Below are 8,748 nucleotides of genomic sequence, written 5' to 3' on the forward strand. Positions count from 1 at the left end.
CAAGTCGGATAACCTGTATACATAAAAAAATCTTGGTCAAAACATCGGAAAAAGAAAGAGAAGTCCGAGGAAAAAAAAGCACGTGTCAGACTTGTCAGTTTTGACAGATTTTACTATTCCCGAAGTCGAAGCAAATTCTGCTCTTCCCTCCTATGGGAAATCCCATTGCTATCTGTCAGAGTTTGAGTGAAACATGGCCGCCATCTCCTCCTCTCTGTTGCTCTACTGTAAAAACCCATAAAGAATTGTCATTGTTTGTGTGAAGAATTTTGCTTCGACTTCGCGAATGAAGACGGGTGTGAAGGTGAAAACGGCGATTTCGACGACCGTTCAAGGAGCGACAATTTCGAACGGTCGGTTCCAATCCAGCTTTCCACGTTCGCCATAATGGCGGCTGCCATAAAGAAATCTGACAGTAACTGCTTCCGACGCTGACCTGCTTCCGACGCTTGTTGTAGCTTAGTAACCATTTCACATTGTTTATTTATTCCCTAAAAAAATGTCACGAAACGTAAAAATCTGGAAAAAACAAATTCGTAACAAGCATTTCTTAATTAAAAACTATTTTCAGATATGATCAAAACATTCATTATTTCTGTATTTCAGCTTGACGTAATTCTCCACTGCACAATTTGACTGGAATGTCCTATCTGCACAAAGGAAACTAATACGCAATGGTACTAACGTCTCAGGTACTAATGGTACAGCACAGTGTAGTGATTTATATTAGTTTCAGTAGTCGGATAAGAATATGGCTGAGGTACTCCGGCTTAAGTAACACGGACATATGCACCCAGCAGTATATTTTCAGCTATATTTTACAACATGGATCTACGTTGAGCTGCGTTTACGAGAGGTAATAAATGCAAGTCGCTTTCTTCGAAAATCAGACTCGGAAAGCGGATCTCAACATGCGCCATGCATGGGGGGGCAGAACGTGCGGCACAGTTACCTGCATCAATTCCTTGGTATTATGTACTCCACGGGTGCTTTAAGCTAAGCTTAGAATTGATGACTTTTCATAAGCACAAAAAATGATGACCATAAGTTAGCAGAGAAATGCTATGCATAGGTGACAAATATGACTAACCAGGCATTTTATAAAAATCTTTATTTAAAAAAAAATAGATGTAAAGTAAAACACCTAGGGTAAATCACTACTTGGGCCTATGGACCCCATTCCCGGCTCACTACACAGAAAGCTAATGATTTATACTGTTTAGTAGCCATAGGTTTATGATTGATCATTTTAAAAAAGTCTCCTATTTATCTCGCACAATACTCAATATTTTTCAACCATTTATTTCACTCCTAATCGATCCAATTATAGAAAATAAAAATGTAGATTTCAAAATTTTGCTCTTCGTTGCAACACCACTGAGCCGGAGTGATTCTTTCCACTTTTACAAAACGGTATCATCAAATAAACACCTACCTGAAAATCGTCACAGTGCTCGATACAACCATTGCTTCAGGCTGTTTATCACTACACAATAATGCTAAACTCACGCACTTCAATCTTTTGTAATTGTTCGTATCACTAGATTTTATATAAACATATTGGAATACATTTAAAAATGTATCCTCAAACCGAACAAAAAATCACCTCGGCCCAAGAACTTCTAGCTGTACAGTGCTGCCAAAAGACCATAAGTCTTATTTTAGTATGAAGATAATCCTTCATCGTTAATAGGAAAACTGTCTAATACCACAGACAAACAGACGTAACACTAGAGAAATTTCCATCGACCATGACTTCAACGATCAATTTGAATTTGATCGATTGCGCGTTTCACAACTAGAGGCGCTAGCGTCGTAATCCTTCGAGTTTGACACCAGCGCCTTCTGGTGACAATGCCATACGAAACATTGTTTCGTGCAACATGCTCGCAAGATGGTGGTAGAGAAGTTGGACGATGGATTTTTTTGAAAAATGTTCAAACTGTGACGTCTGTTTGTCTGTGCTTATACGTTGACGCTATCATGTTATTTATAATTCTCTCGATTTCAAAAGGTGGAAAAGATATTGTTTTTAAGTGTTTGGAAGAAATTTGGATGAGTAAATATATTTTCTCAACCAAATAAAAATGATTATGAATAATACCATCTGGCATCTTGTTGTCGTGGAACGTGCATATTTTTGTTTACGTCGCATTTTCTACCGTCCCGAGAGAGAGAGAATGAGAGTAAGATGTTGAGAGATTGAGTAAAATATTGCGTATGCCGAGGAGATTTGGGGTATGCCGGATAAGCAATCGCCTATGACTGAAATGAGTGCTGCGCCATGTTAATTTAAATCAAATAAAAGCTTTTTAAAGCGGTGTTTAGCAAGAATAACTATTTTTGAAGCAGAGGTGAACCCCATCGCAATATTACACGGCCCACAAAATTCAGAAAAGTTGCCCCTAGTCATAAATATCAATTAAATAATGCAGTCGTGCGCATGTTAGGCCGGGAATGGGGTGAGAAACCCTACGAATTGTTAAATCGATTGCAAATATATTTCTCTTACACGAATACTTTTCATGCTTATACCACAGAGAAACAGACGTCTCACTCAACACATGTTCCATCGTTCACCTTTTTAACGGTGGATTCAAATTTTTGTAGGTGGTCAATCGGCCACCGATGGCGCTTCCATCGGATTTGCTTGTGTTTGACGTTTGCACACTATCGCCATCTGGTTGCCGTTTGACCACACACACTGCATTTAGCACTGGGCGATAATGCTTCCGTGACGATGATTTTGATTGCATTTTGTTCTAAGTGAGACGTCTGTTTCTCTGTGCTTATACGATGTGCGCTAGAATGTATCACTAATCTGTAAAACATTGTTTAATTTGGTATACTTGAAAAACCTCTTGGGAGTCTTTTAACCAAGAATCATATCGTATGGGTTACAAGCACAATGTACAGCGGGGTGCATATCTCCGTGTTATTCAAACCGAAACACTTATACTACTGAAACTAACCCAACTAACATTTAATGTCAATGTAAATGTTATTTCAACTCGTCTATACGGCTTCAAGCTGAATATGTGTGCTATACATATGATCAAGAACTTCTAGTCAATGCTTTTACCAGCAAATCTGGCGAATCTATTCAGCTGTTTTTGACGTGTCTGCACAACTACTCTACAAGCATGTTACACAATTTTTTCTCAATCTTTACTAAACCATTTAGTAATATAATTCGCTTCAATGGCGCTTATTCAGATGTTTTGAATCTGGTTAAATAAGTTTTATACAGCCACTGAATTCAATTTGATTAAATATAATTTAAGAGGAGAGTAAATTTCGGAGTTTATTTTATTTTTTTTGTGAGAACTCAAATATCAATTTTGTTGCTACCTAGATTCGAACTCCTGATCTCCTGATTCAATGGCCGCTGCTCTGTCATCACCGTCACTTTGACATATGTAAATAACAAAGAAAATTATGGATGTGCTTCTTCGCATACCCTATAGGTTGTTTTACTAACGCTATTTTCAGATTCATGCTGTATAAACGTTAGAAAGAGGTATACATCTATCTTTTAGCACATAAGCTTAAAAAATATGCCTTCAGCATTATTTCAACCATTATTCAAACATCTATTAGCATGTTCTGTTGGCTAACTTTTATGCAACATCAATCGCTGAAATTGTTTTTAGGCAACATTTTCTCGATCTGTATACATGCTACTCTGCTGCTAATCGTTTAACCAAATATATTATATTAACAATATGGTTCACTTCGAGTTTTCCCATACAACGAAATGGCGAACAATTTGCCGGTGATAACAACATCATCTAGCTTGCAAAGAGGAATCTAAACATGTTTTTTTCTAGCTCGTGCTAGAAAACCCTCCTGCCATCTTCCGGTGAGTAGTCCTACAGTTGTTCGATGACATTTTACAGTGTGGGGATGTCCATACATTTTTCAATAAATCGATTAACGGAATATCGACTTTGTTAAATGCAAACACTACTGTAAATATTTCGATGAAGCAGTGCTAAGCAGACAAACTACACCTTTGCTTCAAACGTTCAAACTGTGAAATGGACGCAGTGAAAGCCGTTCAAACTGTGAAAGCCGTTCCGCAAACATTAAAATGATTGTTCCACTGTAAACATTTCTATCATTTTCTTCAGCAAGAAATTTGATTAATTCTTTCTGAATATTATCGATATTATTCCAATGCATCATTCTTATTGATCTTCGGTGTCCTACATTCCTATTGGAACTTAACACCAGCGTTTCAACTTATTATGAATTGAAAACTTTTCGCTGCCCACCATTAATTGAATGAATATGTATCCTGAGTGGAAAGCCATGAAGATGACACTCATCCGATTGCGTTTTGTTATGTTGCGCTTATGATCATAATGAGTATGATGATTTTGTTACATTTAGACATGGAAAGTGAATTGAACAAGTCGCTTGGAATAAACGCATCCAAACACCTTCGCTCAACTCACTTGAACGGACAGTAAGTTGAACAAGTTCAACTCTTGGCAAGTAAATTGCATTCAACTAAGTTGTTCAATTCACTTGCCCTCTCAAAACGTAGCATTACGATGAGATATTTCGGCTAAACTTAATTACGCCCATTTTTTGTGCTTTCTCGATGTCGTATCCAATATCAGATATTTTTTGGGATTTAATAGATTATTTTTCGACGATTTCGCAAGAAAAACTAGTTGAACGTACCCGACCTTGCTCGGGATTATACTACAGTCGCTCTCCACATCTCGATATTGAAGGGACCATCGATATAGGGAGAGATTGAGGAATGGAAGGAAAATTTAAATTGGTACTAGATCCAAAACAGCTTGTTGCTATGAAAAACGACAACAAACCAAATATCATTACTTACTGTTGATCTGTATTGTTATCGTCCAAATATGGTCTAGTAGCCTAAAAATTTGAACATATCGATGTAAGGAGAGTGAATCCAGAACAAGATACGATTACAACACATCGGGATTGAAAGATTTAGAAATAGGGAAGTTATCGAGATGTAGACATCCAAAATGTATGTAGATTAGAGGGACCGAGGAAACCATCGACATAGGGAGAGATATCGAGAAATAGAACTTCGAGATTTACAGAGTCCACTATATTTTGCATTCTTACTGTCAATTGTTGAGTTCATTCAGCGCCGCACTCTAGATCATTTTTAGCGCGATCATATTGGGTTTCCTTACAACTTGCATCAAAATTGTATTTTCACAATTTCTCAACTTTCTCCTTAAAATTTAGTGATATTTTATAACACAGCTGTCCTCAAGACGAATCGATTAATGAGAAACCCGTACAAATCGGTCAACCCGTTCGTGAGTTATATTGCCTCAAAGGAGATGCAAACTCATTTTTATATAGAAAGATTGTAATTAACAAACGTAATTATGTTTGAATTGTATTTGTATCAGACTCTCATATTAAATGAGCATCGCTAATACTTTCACTACGTGAAAATATAGTTCTTAAGTTGTTAGTTGTTAGTTGTTAGTTCTTAGTTGTAAAATAGTCAATTATTAACCTCCTCGATATAATCGATTTTTTCCTTCCAATCATCATATAAAAAATTAAGGAAGAATCGATTATTACCAAGTTATAGTCTAAATAACTTGTTTATTGAAGCTCAAGCGTCAAAGAGCATAACGAAGCCAAACTCGATAAATGTATGTAATCCTCTGAAAATAGCTGAGAAGCGCTTGGATCGAGATTATGCACTGGTTCGATATCTTTTTTACATATATACCCATATCTTTCTCAATACCTGCAAAAACTGAAACTTATTATGCGAATGAATAAGTTTCACTGGTGTCATAAAATTATTCAAAACGATTGATCATGCTAAACAATAATCTACCATAGTAATATAAAAGCCTTCCTTAGCCATGCGGTGATATCCCAAGTAACATTACAAGTTTTATTCCGCTCTAGGTATGGTTTTCAAGATTAATTTATAAGATCTAATAATGAAACCCAATATTACACGACAACTTTCTGATGACCACTATAAGTGTAAAATATGGCCAAGTGGCCCTCTCTAGATAACCACTATAAACCTATTATAAGAGTGTTTAGGAAAAAAAAGGGAATTTGGCTGCGGCAGCTGTCAAAAAAAAAGCTTTGAAAAAAAAAATCAATACCACGCACTCTCAAAATAATGGAGTTTTGAGCATTCAATTTAAAATAATTGTAACAGCAATATCCCTGATCTCCCTTGAATATATTGATATTTCTCCCTAATATATTTATAATGCAAATCAACTACCAAAAAAGTGTTTTACGTGGTGAAAACATTGTCTAATCATGAATGTCAGTGATAACTTTTACCGACTTGAAAATGCTTCTCCATTTTCAATATGGCCATCATAAATTTCGATAAGGGGTGATTCAACTATGACGTCCACTACTTTTTTAGATTTCTAGACCCCCCCTCCCCCCTCCGTCACGGTTTTTTGAATACCTAGTATAGGCACTGTCACACAATCTTAGACCCCCTCCCCCCTTAAACCTGTGACATCATTATTGAATGACCCCTAAGAAAAATTTTGCTCTTATTAAACACCTTTATGAACTCTTTGCAATGCAAATATTCTTATTGGGGTAGCTCACTTGACCACATTACGACCAAACATTTTGGTTTTGATCGAGCTCTGAAAGTTGGATTTATCACGCTCTCCACAACAGCTGTAGAACCGCTTATAAGGTCAATATGCGGTTGACGTTTGAAGCTTTTTCAGCATATTTATGAGAGACTTAATGATGGCAATAAGATCGACAATAAAACTGAGCAACTAGCTATGGTGGTTGCTATTATAAATCCGCTATAATAAGGTACCCCGGGGCAAGTGGGACCTAAAAAAACGCTAGTTCAACAAAATTGTTAACGCATACTAAGAAAACAGGGTATTTCAGGACATTAATCACGGATACATCATTATATGCTTCCGTTGTTGAAGTGTAGACGTGCTGTAAGCCATTTGTTCAGTTACAAAAAATATTGATAGTGACAGAAATAAATTTACCTGTAGGACCCACTTACCCCTTCAAACGGGGCAAGTGGGACCTATTCTGCTTTATACTGTCGAACGAAACTAATTTGAAGAATGTAGATATAATGTTCGTGTAATTTCTGAGTCATAGTATTTCAGATCATGGATGGAGGTTTATTACTTGTCAGATTATTGTTTTTGCAAAAAGAAATTGATTACAATGTTAGCAGATATAAAAACAAGACAAAAGTCGGTTTACTGTTTAATTGGCTGTTGACTGGCTTTCCATTAGCTATTAGCTTACTTTCTTACCAAATGTGTTAGATGGAAAGGATAAGCAAATATTTGTTCACCTTTCGAATGAATGTTTCTCTGTTTAGAACACAAATTATTACATAAATTAGAACTTCAAAATGAACGTTTTTATTCAGGCGATGCGCAGTGTTGCAAATTTGTAATAGAACGAAATGGCCAATTTATGTCTTAAGCACTTTATTTATCTGAAAATCTGTAAATCTGATGCGAAGTTTAAAAATAACAAAACACAAGACAAAACCTGTTGATCTATTGTAAAATAAATCGATTATTTGCACTGTAAACGGAAAATTTCACATAGTTATAACCATTGCTCTTTTCCATGAGGGGGATAATTTTCAGAAAGTAAAATACACATTTGGTAAATCAACTGTACACTACTTCTAAACAACGAAACTAAGGAAATCAACTGCATTTGATTCGGATCAATATGATATATGAGTGTCGAAGTAATTTTTCACTAGACAACAATATAAAAACAGGTAAAATGGCTTTATCGAAAATGTTGTTCAAATATGTCCCACTTGCCCCATGTATGTTAAAACTCAAGGGCAAGTGAAAATTGCAGATTTTGGCTTTAATCAAAACTTTTAAATTGTTTTTGATGTCACACAATTATTTAATTGCTCAAAATATTCACTTTCCACATCAATGATGAATTTAGAAACGACTATTTTGTTGGAAATCCATTGAAATAAAATAAAAGTAATAGCTTTTGCCGGTAGTTTAAAGTCATGATTAAGCAATATCATTAGTATGGTGCCGCGAATGGTTTTGATTCCAAATATTTTTGTGTCAGGTGAATTCGTTGATAGTTCTGCTTCATCTTTCTAGAACATTGTTACCATTAAAAAAGTTCACCGATTAATCGGCAGCCATAGTACCCACTTACCCCGTATTTTCACTTGCCCTGGGGTACCTTAATTACATAAATCCAAGAAGTATGGAAATTGTTACTTGGGATATGCGTCTACAAAGCAACATCATGTTGAAGGTGGCTAGAAATGGATTTACTTCCAGCTAGCGTATGAAAATCTAGAAAAATGTTTGCTATGTTTTGTCTTAGAAATCATATCGCTCCGATGCGTAGTTAAAGATTAGATCAATTGTTTCGTAGATTCAATCAAAAAGCACTACACTACAAATCATGCTCTTTCAAACAGCAGCTTAGTTTTCACCATATTTTTAAAACCAATATTAGAACGCCGTTTTCTATGATAGAAAGTGAGAAATTTGTAGAAATAACCATTAGAAACTCTTATTTTCGCCAGAATTCATTACCGATGGAGCAATCAATGAGCAAAAACCGCCGCTTTGAAATAAACAGATCGCGCCACCGTAGACATGTTCTGTCAAAAGCACACAAATAGAAATATGCATATACAGTGCCGCCGTTGTTTTGATGCGGTGAGTGCTAAATGAGTTACCTTGATTGATACATTCA

General features: G+C 35.9%; 1 long non-coding RNA gene across 1 annotated transcript; it reads left to right on the forward strand.

Annotated features, from left to right (window-relative positions):
* The first annotated feature begins 440 nt into the window (after window positions 1-440).
* LOC134226924 (uncharacterized) lies at window positions 441-1,133 on the forward strand. Its single transcript, XR_009983579.1, has 3 exons — window positions 441-536; window positions 607-677; window positions 731-1,133. It is a non-coding gene; the product is annotated as an uncharacterized LOC134226924 (long non-coding RNA).
* Window positions 1,134-8,748: the final 7,615 nt, after the last annotated feature.

Source organism: Armigeres subalbatus, chromosome 3 (genome assembly GCF_024139115.2).
Source record: "Armigeres subalbatus isolate Guangzhou_Male chromosome 3, GZ_Asu_2, whole genome shotgun sequence".
Taxonomy (NCBI): Eukaryota; Metazoa; Arthropoda; class Insecta; order Diptera; family Culicidae; genus Armigeres; species Armigeres subalbatus.